Source organism: Amblyraja radiata, chromosome 39, assembly GCF_010909765.2.
Source record: "Amblyraja radiata isolate CabotCenter1 chromosome 39, sAmbRad1.1.pri, whole genome shotgun sequence".
Taxonomy (NCBI): Eukaryota; Metazoa; Chordata; class Chondrichthyes; order Rajiformes; family Rajidae; genus Amblyraja; species Amblyraja radiata.
The window spans coordinates 13,013,937-13,026,272 of record NC_045994.1 but is presented as its reverse complement, the minus strand read 5'-3'; the positions used below and the strand labels follow the sequence as shown (position 1 = coordinate 13,026,272).

At 46.3% G+C, this 12,336-nt stretch overlaps 1 protein-coding gene across 7 annotated transcripts in view; it reads right to left on the bottom strand.

Annotated features, from left to right (window-relative positions):
* Positions 1-12,336, bottom strand: part of LOC116967511 (transcription factor COE2) — a 212,867-nt gene that overhangs the window by 109,461 nt on the left and 91,070 nt on the right. The window lies entirely within an intron of this gene.

Genomic DNA, 12,336 nt, shown 5'->3' with positions numbered 1-12,336 from the left:
GCAGAATTCATGCATAATATGTGATGTGAAAAACATACACACACAAGATATGTGTATTTGTACATGTGTGGGCGTGGCAGGGTGTCATACAATGAGTGTGTGCCATCACACACCACGGACGTGGACTGGATGGGCTGAAGAGCCTGTTTCAGTGCTGTATCTCTAAACATGAACACCATCCGTGCTAACCCCGCACTGATCCCATTCGATTCTCCCCACATTCCCACCAACTCAATCCCAGATTCGACTACTCACCTACCTACGCACTAGAAACACTTTGCAGTAGCCAATTAAACTAACAACCGGCATGTCTTTGGGAAATGGGAGGAAGCTGGAGAGCACAAAGGAAACCCTCGCAGCGACAGGGAGAGCATGCAAACTCCTTGTAGACAACATCTGAGGTGGTGGTTGAACACGGATGGCTGGAGCTGTGAGGTTTGCAGCTGTACCAGCTGTGCCACTGTGTGGCCCTTTAATGATGTATGCTAGTGTGATATACCGGACATGTAATGTACACATGATCTCAGCTGAGTCATCTGTACACTCGGTCATATGCACAATGAACCAAAGTTTTCTCAAACAGAAGTTATATGTTTGCAACATATACAAATATGTTACTTCTCACAAAACAAAATAAAATTCCGGGACAAGATTTTGCTAACAGAGTGTATTTTAACAAATACTGAAATTGAGGAAAGGTTTAACAACAATCAAACAAACTGCTGGGGGCACTCAGCGGGACGGGCAGCATCTATGGAGAGAAATGTTTCGGCTCAGGATCTTTCTTCAGGCAACTCTGAAGGATTATCACCCATAACGTCATCTGTCCTCTCCTCTCCACAGATGCTGCCTGACTTGCTGAGTTCCATCAGCAGTTTGTTTGTTTATTCAAGATCTTCGGACTATCCTTGATCGGACTTTGCTGGCTTAACCTTGCACTAAACATTGTTCCCTCGTCAAGTATATCTATACATTGTAATGGCTCGATTGTATTTGTGTATGGTCTTTCTGCTGACTGGATAGCACGCAACAAAAGCTTTTCACTGTACCTCGGTACACGTGACAATAAACTAAACTGTCTGAAGAAGAGTCTGACCCGAAATGTCACCCATTCTTTCTCTCCAGAGATGCAGTCTGCCCCACTGAGTTACAATAGACAATAGACAATAGGTGCAGGAGTAGGCCAATTTGGTCTTCAAGCCAGCACTGCCATTCAATGTGATCATGGCTAATCATCCAAAATCAGTACCCCGTTGTTTAAGAAGGAACTGCAGGTGCTGGAAAATCGAGCATAGGCAAAAGTGCTGGAGAAACTCAGCGGGTGCAGCAGCATCTATGGAGCGAAGAAAATAGGCAACGTTTCGGGCCGAAACGTTGCCTATTTTCTTCGCTCCATAGATGCTGCTGCACCCGCTGAGTTTCTCCAGCACTTTTGTCTACCATCAGTACCCCGTTCCTGCCTTTTCCCCATATCCCCTGACTCCGCTATCTTTAAGAGCTCTATCGAACTCTATCTACTCCAGTTCTATCTACTCCAGCATTTTGTGTCTATCATTGATTTAAACCAGCATCTGCAGTTCTTTCCTACACAAAAGCCTCTGCGGTCTCTTGTGCCTCCGTGGTTTAAGTAGGTGCACCACTAACCATCGCATGACAAATATGTTACTTCTCACAAAATAAAATAAAATTCCAGGGCAAGATTTTACTAACAGGGTGTATTTTTCCAAAGTGTGAAGTGGCTTTTCTTTCAACGAAAAGACCTTCCTTGTGTTGTGAGTTGTAAACTTACCCTGTGGCTTTAATCTCACCATCACTGTTTCATCTGGTGAGTTTTCATTCTCCCAGATAGATTATATGGTGCTATCGATTTTATCGTCTCAGCCGCCTTTTATTTTTTCAGATGCGCTCTTAACAGTTGCGAAACAGTCAAACACAGATTTTCTGTAAATGCATCATATGCTGCTTGTTCACACACGGTGAAAATGGCTTGCCCATAATTACAGTGAAACCCTGAACAGGTTTGTTCCTAATTGGAGAGTTCTGTTCAAGATGGCATTAAGGCAAATTGATAGTCGTTAGCCTGGTATCAGAATGATTGTGCTAATTAGTACCAGCTCGGATGGAGAGGGCTTCAGCGTTTGTGCAGGCCAGTGGGAGAGTCAACCGAAGATGGTTTTTTGACAAACGAGCAACTCGCGACTCCAACCCAGAGTCCAGGCACAGAAGGGCACAAACCCTTGCCAGCCTTTAATGGAGAAGCAATGGAAAGCACAGTCGGCAAGTTGTTCTGAATAACCTTTGGTAACATTCCGTGACCAAAGCTGACAAAAAAAAGATTGATGGAATTCTGTGCAGAAGGAGACCATTCGGCCCATTGAATCCCTGCTGGTTTCTTGGACGTCCGCCTCCCATCCTGAGGTAAATGTGCACAGTCTTTTTCCTAGGGTAGGCCAATCAAGAACTTGAGGGCTTAGGTTTAAGGTGAGAGGGGGAATATTTATTAGGAACTGAGGGGCAACTTTTTCACACAGAGGTTCATAGAGTCAGACAGCATGGAGACATGTCCAACTTGCTGGAGTAACTCAGCGGGTCAGGCAGCATCTCTGGAGAAAAGGAATAGGTGACATTTCGGGCCGTGATCCTTCTGTTAAGTAGGATGGAACTCTACTCTTTGGAGTTTAGAAGAATGAGAGGCGATCTCATTGAAACATATAAGATCGTGAGGGGCCTTGATCGGGTGGATGCACCGAGGATGTTCCCAATGATCGGGGAAACTAGAACTAGGGGACATAGTTGCAGAATAAGGGGGGGCTCTTTTAAAACTGAGATGAGGAAGAACTTCTTCACCCAGAGGGTGGTTAATTTATGGAATTCACTGCCCCAGGGAGCAGTGGAAGCAGAAACTTTAAATATATTTAAGACTAAAATAGATGGTTTTTTAGCTGCCAAGGGGATAAGGGGCTACGGGGAGAGGGCAGGGATATGGACCTAGGTATGGTTAGTATAGTAAGACCTGAGTGATCTCCTGGACAAGTGTCGATCGCCTGGATTGGGGTCGGAGAGGAATTTCCCGGATTTTTTTCCCGAATTGGACCTGGGTTTTTATCCGGTTTTTTGCCTCCCCCAGGAGATCGCGAGGTTCTTGGGGTGGAGAGTGGTGATAGCGGTATAAAGGGGAGGGTAGTGTCTTGTGTTCTGTGTCTTGTGTCTACTGTTTGTGGGTAAGTGTGTCTGTTTAGTGTTCAGCCATGAGCGAATGGCGGTGCGGGCTCGACGGACCTGGTGGTCTACTCTCGCACCTACTTTCTATGTTTCTATGTTTCTATGTTTCTTCAGTGAAGAAAGGTCCTGACCTGAATCATCGTCTGTCCGTTTCCCCATTAAAAAAATGGCTGTAGTTGTAGTTTCAAGGGATATCATGAACAGTTGGGTGCAATTTGATGATCTTCATAGTTGAATAGCCCACCCCTGCTTCCATTGGCAGAAGAGCCAGTTGATTGAAAGTGTCTGGCAGAGTTTCCTGTGATAGCGCCCCCTTACAACTGGAGGAATAAGCTCGTTCTCTACGCCATCTTCTACCCAATACATACTTGAGATATTCAGCCCTCGAGAATGTCACAATGACCACCTATCGTTTGGGGGAAAGGCAGCAAATGTGCACATATGTGGAGCAAGAGGCAGGGAGACAATGAGGAGAAATTTCTTCTCAGAGGGCAGCTTGATTGCAACTTGTTAATTTTTAGTGTAAGGCACCAAACAGAGAAGTCTAGTGATCACACCTCATGCAGTGCTGGAGGAGCATGTTCACCAAGCACAATTCAAAGGACCTTGAACTCAACAGGACGTACCCTCCTTAAGTAACTGAGAGCCTGAAGTAATATCAAAGCAGTTCTTTCAGCCAACTATACCTCACAGTGGGAAATATTGTTCTGCATCTGTTCGACTCAATTAATGAATTAAACCCACGGCAAATACAGAACAGTGCGGAGAGTATGGTCATAACAATAACTGCAGCAAGAAATTCCATTTGGATGCTTGCGTTTACAACAAGGAAGGGAACCATTCAGACCATCACGGCCATGCTAATCCGTGGCTGGGGGGTTGAGAGGTATGGTTGCAGTAGCCTGGGTGAGGAACTGCAGGGCACTTTTAAATGGTGTGCACATCAGTGTGTATGTGTGTGTGTGTGTACATATATACAATAAGCTTGAGTAACTCAGCGGGACAGGCAGCATCTCGAGACCCTTCTTCAGACTCTGAAGAATGTCACCAATTCCTTTTACTCCAGAGATGCAGCCCGTCCCACTGAGTTACTCCAGTTGTTTGTGTCTATATTCGGTTTAAACCAGCATCTGCAGTTCCTTCCTCCACTATATACACACATATATATATATATGTGTGTGTGTGTGTGTGTGTGTGTGTGTGTGTGTGTGTGTGTGTGTGTGTGTGTGTGTATGTTTGTGTGTGTGTGTATATATATGTGCGTGTATATAGATGTGTGTGTGTGTATATATATGTGTGTGTGTATGTGTATATATGTATATATATGTGTTTATATGTATGTATATGTATATATATAGGTGTATGCGTGTGTATAGGTATATATATATGTGTATAAATATGTGAGTATGTATGTATATATATACACACACTGAACTTTTTTTCTCGTATAATATATTGTTTACAGTGTGCTATGTTTACATATTCTGTTGTGCTGCTACAAGTAAGAATGTCCTTGTTCTATCTGGGACATGTGACAATAAAACACTCCTGACTTGACTCTCAGCCATATGAACCCTCCAAGCACCCTGGCAATGCAGCTTGGCAGCAAGTTCTTAAACCCAAGGAGGGTTTGGCTTGGCAGCAGCTGATTTCATTCACCGCCCAAAGAAACTCTCAATGGTCTTAAATGTACCTTCTATAGTAGAAAGTGAGTAACCCACCGCCATAAAACCTGAGCATGTTGTAAACGTAGACAACAAAGAAAGTTATAATCAGCTGAGTGAGAGGTAAAATTCCCTTTCAAATAAAATTCCTCTTCTTTATAATCTGTTTATGGACGTTCAAAGTAGTCACATGAAATCCAAAGATTTACAGTTTTAAAAAAAAATCAAAGTATTTTGGAAATGTTTAACGGGGAAAGGTATACATTCAGATTAGAACCACTCTTGGGAGAACCTGGAAAGAAATTAAAAACAGAATGCTGGGATAACTCAGACAGTCCAAGACAGAAGGGCATAGCATTAAGGGACAAAGTTTAAACAAGGCAGGCGGACAGAGCAAGTATTTTTACACAGAGAGTGGTGTGTGCCTGGACGAGCTGCCAGGGTTGGTGGTGGAGGCAGATACGGCAGTGGTGCTTAAGAGGCTTTTAGACAGGCACATGGATATGCAGGGAATGGAGGGATATATATATCATGTGCAGATGGATGAGGTTAGTTGGCCGGTATAATATATGGCACAGACATTGTGGGCCGAAGGGCCTGTTCCTGTGCTGTACTGTTCTATGGTCTAACTCAACGGACATCAGGTCGACATTTCAGGTCAAGACCCTGCCCATCATCTCCTCACCATCTGGTTCCACCCATCATTAGGGAACAATTTACAATTATACCGAGCCACAACTTAACCTGCAAACCTGTACTTCTTTGGAGTGTGGGAGGAATCCGGAGATCCTGGAAAAAACCCACCCAGGTCACGGGGAGAACGTACAAACTCTGTACAAACAGCACCCGTAGTGGGGATCGAACCTGGGTCTCCGGCGCTGCAAGGCAGCAACTCTAACGCTGCTCCACCGTGCCACCGTGCCACCCCCTCTTGCAGCAGGGATCCTTCCACCCTTTAACCATGCAGGTAAAAATTGCCTTGAAAGTGTAGGCATCTGAGTAGAACAACTGCCTCTCAGCTCCAGGGTCTCAGGTTCAATCCTGCCATCCAGCGCTGTCTCTGCGGAGTTTGCTCCACACACCCCAAAAACGTGCCGATTGGTGGATTAATTCCGTATGCGTGTAAATGAGTGGAGGGAGCTGAGGGGAACACGAGGGAATACAATGGATGAGCATTAATTGGGGCTTGGTGGCCAGCATGGACTGGATGGGCCGAAGGGCCTGTTCCCGCACTCGTGTGACTCGTTACAATCACTGCAGCATTTACCACCCTGTTGAGATTTCCCCACTAACATCCCTTTGCGACAGGTACACAAAAAAAGCTGGAGAAACTCAGCGGGTGTAGCAGAATAAAGGTTCTTTAGTAACTTGTCAGTTTCTTTGTTGAACTAAATTAAGGCGCATGTTGCAATCAAAAGCGCTTGAACAATTGGTTGGGAAGAAAGCGAGGGGAAAAGGCAACGTTTCGGGCCGAAACCCTTCTTCAGACTCTCCCCATTCAATTTCTCCACTCCCCTGTCTCACTCCAATCTATCCCCCCAAAAAAAAATCTTAATCCCTTTGCGACATATGCTGACAATGAAGGCTCAACACAAATACAAACTGTTGTTCTACTGCCAGAGGGCCAGATTTGACACGGGGCAAGAGTCGTTCTGCAAAACGCGTGCCAAACCCAGTTCGCTTTTTACGGAGAAGAACATAGGTTTTACCTGACATGCAACATGGTTATTTGTATGAGTGTATGGAAGAACAGAATGACAAAGAGAGGCGTACAAAATATACACGGCATGCAACAATGAAACGTTCTTGGGAATTGGGACCTCTATCTTCCCCGAAAATGAATATTAAACATGAGGTGTGATTTTCCATCTGGCCTCGATATTTCAGACAGCACTCCCAGGAAAGAATCCAGCTGTCCGTCAACTGTCAGAAGCGCTCAGAGCCCGTTCCCAGGGTAGTGTGGCCCACCTCATGCGAATCGCCTGGGTGAGTGAGCAAGTCCGAGCCTTATTATTGCGTTAGATGCAAGTGATAGGATTATTTGACGATGTAGAAGATTAATTTTCTCTTTAGAGCTCAGCTTGAGGCAGCACTAATCAGTGGGAGATCAAATTACCCACTTCTCCTCCTGTCAGTCTTCCTAACGCTGCCTGACAAGAGACACGCCACATCTGTTCGAACCTCCGACTACCTGAGCACTGCGTCCGCGACCGGCCGTCAGATATAACCAGATAACTGTTTAACGCCTCCCATAGTGAGGGGGGTGAAAACTCCAGCGCTTGTGTGGGCACCCAAGGTTGGTCTTGGTCCCCCCCCCCCCCCCCCCCCCCCCCCCTGTCCCTCAGCGACCTTGCTCAGCCTGACTTTTACGTGTTTCCAATGGATCTTGTTTTAAAACACAACGTGCAAAAATGTAAATACTCTCTTCTGCCTCCCATCTCCTCTGCATTGCAAGTACGCGAGCACTGATCCATTTCGGCCCGGGGTCAACCTCTGCGCAAAGAAACGAAGCGTGGAAATGTATAATCGCAGGCCATTCAGCCCACTGTGCCCATGCTAGCGGGAAGAGACTTCGGCCAAACGGCGCTTCCCAGAGCTGAGTAGTATCCTGTGCAGTGTGGAAGAAAACTGGAGATCCCAGAGAAAATCCACACAGTTTAGATTAGTTTAGTTTAGAGATACAGCATGGAAAGAGGCCCTTCGGCCCACTGGGTCCATGCCAACCTGCGATCCCCGCATATTAACAATCAGTATACACACACTAGGGATATTTCCCAAGCCAATTAACTTAAAAACCGGTGCTTCTTTGCAGTGTGGAAGGAAATCGAAGATCTCGGAGAAAACCCACGCAGGTCACGGGGAGAACGTACAAACTCGGTACAGACAGCACCCGTAGTCGGGATCGAAACAGGGTCTCCGGAGCTGCAAGGGCTGTAAGGCAGCAACTCTACCGCTGAGCCACTGCTGAGCGGTCACAGGGAGAACGTCCAAACTCCGTATAGACAGCACCCGTAGTCAGGATCAAACCCGGGTCTCTGGTGCTGTAAGGCAGCAACTCTACCGCTGTGCCACCTTGCCACCCAGCACATAACCTTGTCTTCAACAGATTCTGTCCCTTTAAGGACAGAAGCCCATATATGACAAAAAGTGGTCTCTTTATTCCCAGATCCCAGCAGTTCCAATTGCTGTGATACAAATATATATCATTTCCACATGGCTTCATCCATGTTTCTGGAATTTAATCCCAGAGGGAAATTCAAATTGCAAGTGATGTCAGAAAGTAAACAAAATTTAACTGGAGATCAGATTTTATTTTTAATCACAACTGGAGTGATTTTGCGATTTTCTTTCGACGGGACTAAAAATAAGATGGATTTGAGTGGCGCAGGGGCATGACAGTTGCCACCACAACTGTGTCTAAAAGGGAACCATTCTTCCGGTTTCTGATGGTCCCCACTGGCCACTAATGTGGAAAGATTGCAGAGAAGATTTACGAGGGTGTTGCTAGGACTCGAGGACCTGAGTTACAGGGGGAGCAGGGGCAAGCTATGACTTTATTCCTTGAAGCGCAGGAGGCTGAGGGATGATATTCTGGAGGTGTATAAAAATCAAGGCATGAATTGATAGGGTGAATGCCTCGATTCCCTTAAATGGGTGAGTATTTAAGAGAATCGAGAACCAGGGGGCAAAGGTTTAAGATGAGAGGGGATCGACAATAAGAACTTGATGGGGCAACTTTTTTCGCTCAATTAGTTGCCAAAAGAGATTGTTGAGGCAGGGACTATATTACAGCATTTAACATGCATTTAGACAGGAACAGGTTTAGATGAATATGGGCCAAATGTGGGCAAAGGGGACCAGTTTAGATGGGTCATCATGGTTGTGAACAGCACAGTGGCGAGCGTTTTGGGGAGAGTATGGGTCCACACTCTGCCCACGTCAGAGCCAACACAAGCACGTCTGTCACCAACACCCAGACCAAGGGAAGGCCGGGCCTCTGAACTGAACTGAACCATCCTCGCAACAACTGAAGAGCAGTCCTGACCTATTCTCTACCTCACTGGAGACCCACCGACACATGACAAGAAACTAAACTCAAACCCAAACTCTCTCCGAGCAATGGAATCCCTTTGCAGAAGGAGTAAAGCATTCAGGAGAGGGGCCACGTTCCACCGAGAGAGAGATTCCGTGCAAGAACAGAACGCAAAATGCTTTTCCCCTGACTCTCAGTCTGAAGAAGTGTCTCGACCCGAAACGTCACCTAGTCCTTTTTTCCAGAGCTGCTGCCTGACCCGCTGAGTTACTCCAGCTTTTTGTGTCTATCTTCGGTTTAAACCAGCATCTGTAGTTCCTTCCTACACATAAAATAACCATTTCGGTGACTGTAGTTGAACACGTTTGCTACATGAGCTGTTTCCGCCTTAATTGAATTGTGACATCCTGAAAAATACAGTTTAGTTTATTAGTTAAAAGTATAATATTGATGAGCCAAGGCTCACTAGAGCTCCACCTATCATCCACATCTGTCTTGCATTGAGGGTTATTGGCAACAAGTATTTCCTTTCTCTCAGCTCGCCTGAAACCCTATCTAGTCTTATCGCTGACACCTCTTCGCAGTTCAGTTAGCTGCCCGTGCCAGATCCACATTTCCTGGTGCTATGTCTGCTCTCTATTCCACCCTGTTATATTTCCCTGGATCCTCCCAACGTGGACCAGATCCCAGAACAGCTTCTTTCAATTCCAACTCCCCACAGAGTTGTCTTGGAATCCAACACCTACTTACAAGCTAATGGTCTGCCATTGTTTATGTTCCTTAACAACTGTTGCCAACCAAGGCTTCTCTCCTCAATCGGTTTTTAAGTTGACAAAAGATTGTTAAACACTCGCCACCCCTTCGAATGCCAATTAAAATTGTCCACTCTATTGTGGCGCAGCGGCAGAATTTGCTGCCTCACAGCGCCAGAGACCCGGGTTCGATCCTGACCATGGGTGCTGTCTGTATGGAGTTTGTGCATTGGCCTGCGTGGGTTTTCTCTGATTGCTCCCATTTCCACCCACACTCCAAAGGCGTACAGGTTTGTAGGTTAATTTGACTTCGGTAAAATTGTAAATTGTCCTTAGTGTGTGTAGGATAGTGTTAGCGTATGGGGTGATCGCGTTTCGGCGTGGACTCGGTGGGCCGAAGAGTCTGATTCCACATTGCATCTCTGGGCTAAAAACTAAACTAAACTATTGCGTTACTGTCATTGTCATCTTCGGATGCCCGGTGCACTTTGAGGTTTGCAGTTTTTAAATTAACCAAGGCACGATTCAAACACCCTTTTATTTTCAGAAAGATCCCAAGCAGGTTTGTATCCAAATGTGAAAGTGTTTCTAACTGAGAACCAGGGCCCTCTGAGGCCCTGACTAGGCCTTGTTTCAAGCTTGCGTTTAAATTAGCACCTCACCCTAATTAATGGGCATCAGCCTCTTTGGATAGTTCCAAGGTTTAATAACATGTATCCCATTGATTCTTGGCAGTGGTTACAGCATTGGAGAGGTGGTAGCACATTCCAATGTGTTCCTTCAAAATACATGTTCTTCCCTCATGCATGGGTTGGGCGACATTATGATTCAGAGCTGGTGTGTCACAACACCAGTCTGAGAGTTCAGTTTAGTTTAGAGATACAGCGAGTCTGCACTGACCAGCGATCCCCACACACTGACACTATCATACACACACTAGCGACAATTTACAATTATACCGAGCCAATTAACCTACGAACCTGTACGTCTTTGGAGTGCGGGAGGAAACCGGAGATCCCAGTGGAAACCCACACAGGTCAAACGTACACACTCCGTACAGACAAACGCCCGTAGTCAGGATCGAACCCAGATTTCCACCACACGCAGGCAGGGGGGACTAGTGTAGCTGGGACGTTGGCCGGTGTGGGTGAGTTTGGCCAAAGGACCTGTTTCCACACTGTATCACTCTATGATTCTTTGATTCTATGACTCTGCCGCTGTCATGCAGCAACTCCCACAATATGTTCAACCCTGACCTCTCGTGCTACCTGTGTGCAGTTGCCTTTCTTCCTGTGACTGCTAATGTTTGTGAAGAAGTGTTTCCAGTGTTGTCTGAAGAAGGATTGCGACTCGAAACGTGGGTCTGGAGAAGGGTCCCCTCCCTAAACATCACCTATCCATGCTCTTCAGAGATGCTGCCTGGCCCGCTGAGTAGACGTCAAGCTACCGACAACCGGCAACCCATTAGGACGTCCACCTACGACCACACCTACGTCCATCCGAGACAAGCTACGACAAGGCAGGACCCTGTCGGCGACAACTGAACACAACAAGACAATTCAGTCGCCCATACCTGTCACCGGTTGACGTAGGTAGTCGCCAATGGAATTCACCAAAGTCAGCACGGGTGGCAACCTAATGTCAGCTGCCGACAACCTCAGCCTGAAAAAGGGTTTCGGCCCCAACCATTTCCTATCTCTTTCGCTCCATAGATGCTGCAGCACCCGCTGAGTTTCTCCAGCACTTTCTGAGTACCCTCGATTTTCCAGCAGCTGCAGTTCCTCCTTAGACAACCTACATCATCCTGGCGACAACCTACGACAGCACCTACGTCAGGAGAAGTCAAGCTACGCTCATTGGCGTCAAGCCCACTGTCGCCGACTGACGCCGAAACATTTTGAACATTTCGAAATCCAGAGGCGACCTGAAAAATGCTACAATTCTTTGGGCGACTGAGGAGACGATTCACAACCATACAGGCGACACCCCGGCAACCACGTGGCGACAGTAAGTAGTCGCCTAACAAATCGCCAAAGTGGGACAGGGGCATTAATCTTCCTTCCTCACACCGAGTGATTCTCATGGAGTTCGGCCACAAGCAGCAAAAAGCCGCAGATTGTGGACATTCAGAAATAAGTTCAGTTCTCGGATTTCAATCTTTCATTTCTTAATTTTGACAACATGTCTGGAGGAAGGAGTCACAGACGAAAGTGCTCTGATTTCTTAAACAGAGGGATATTTTTAGAAAGGATAGAGTCAACTAAGTCCCAGACACACTTTGCTTCACAGGCAGTGTGAAGCAGTGTCTCTGAAGAGGGCACGGGTTTAAATTATGAATGGAAGCCTCCAAGTCAGTCTAATGCATATTTACAAAGCCCGCTGGAATTCCGTCACCAGCTCTTCTCCACCTACAGTAGTCCTGTCCTGTTCTAAGCCCAGCAATGATCAGAGTGAGTAAACTTTCAGCAGGAATCAGGAGAGAGGCGACTTTGTGTTTAATATCGGGAACGCAAACAACAACAAAAAAAGACGACTTCGGTAAAACTCTCATAATCTGCGATCCACGAACATGAAACAGTACAGTACAGGAACCGGCCTTTAGTCCCACGATATCTGTGCTGAGGGGGGGATCTTATAGAAACGTACAAAATTCTTAAGGGGTTGG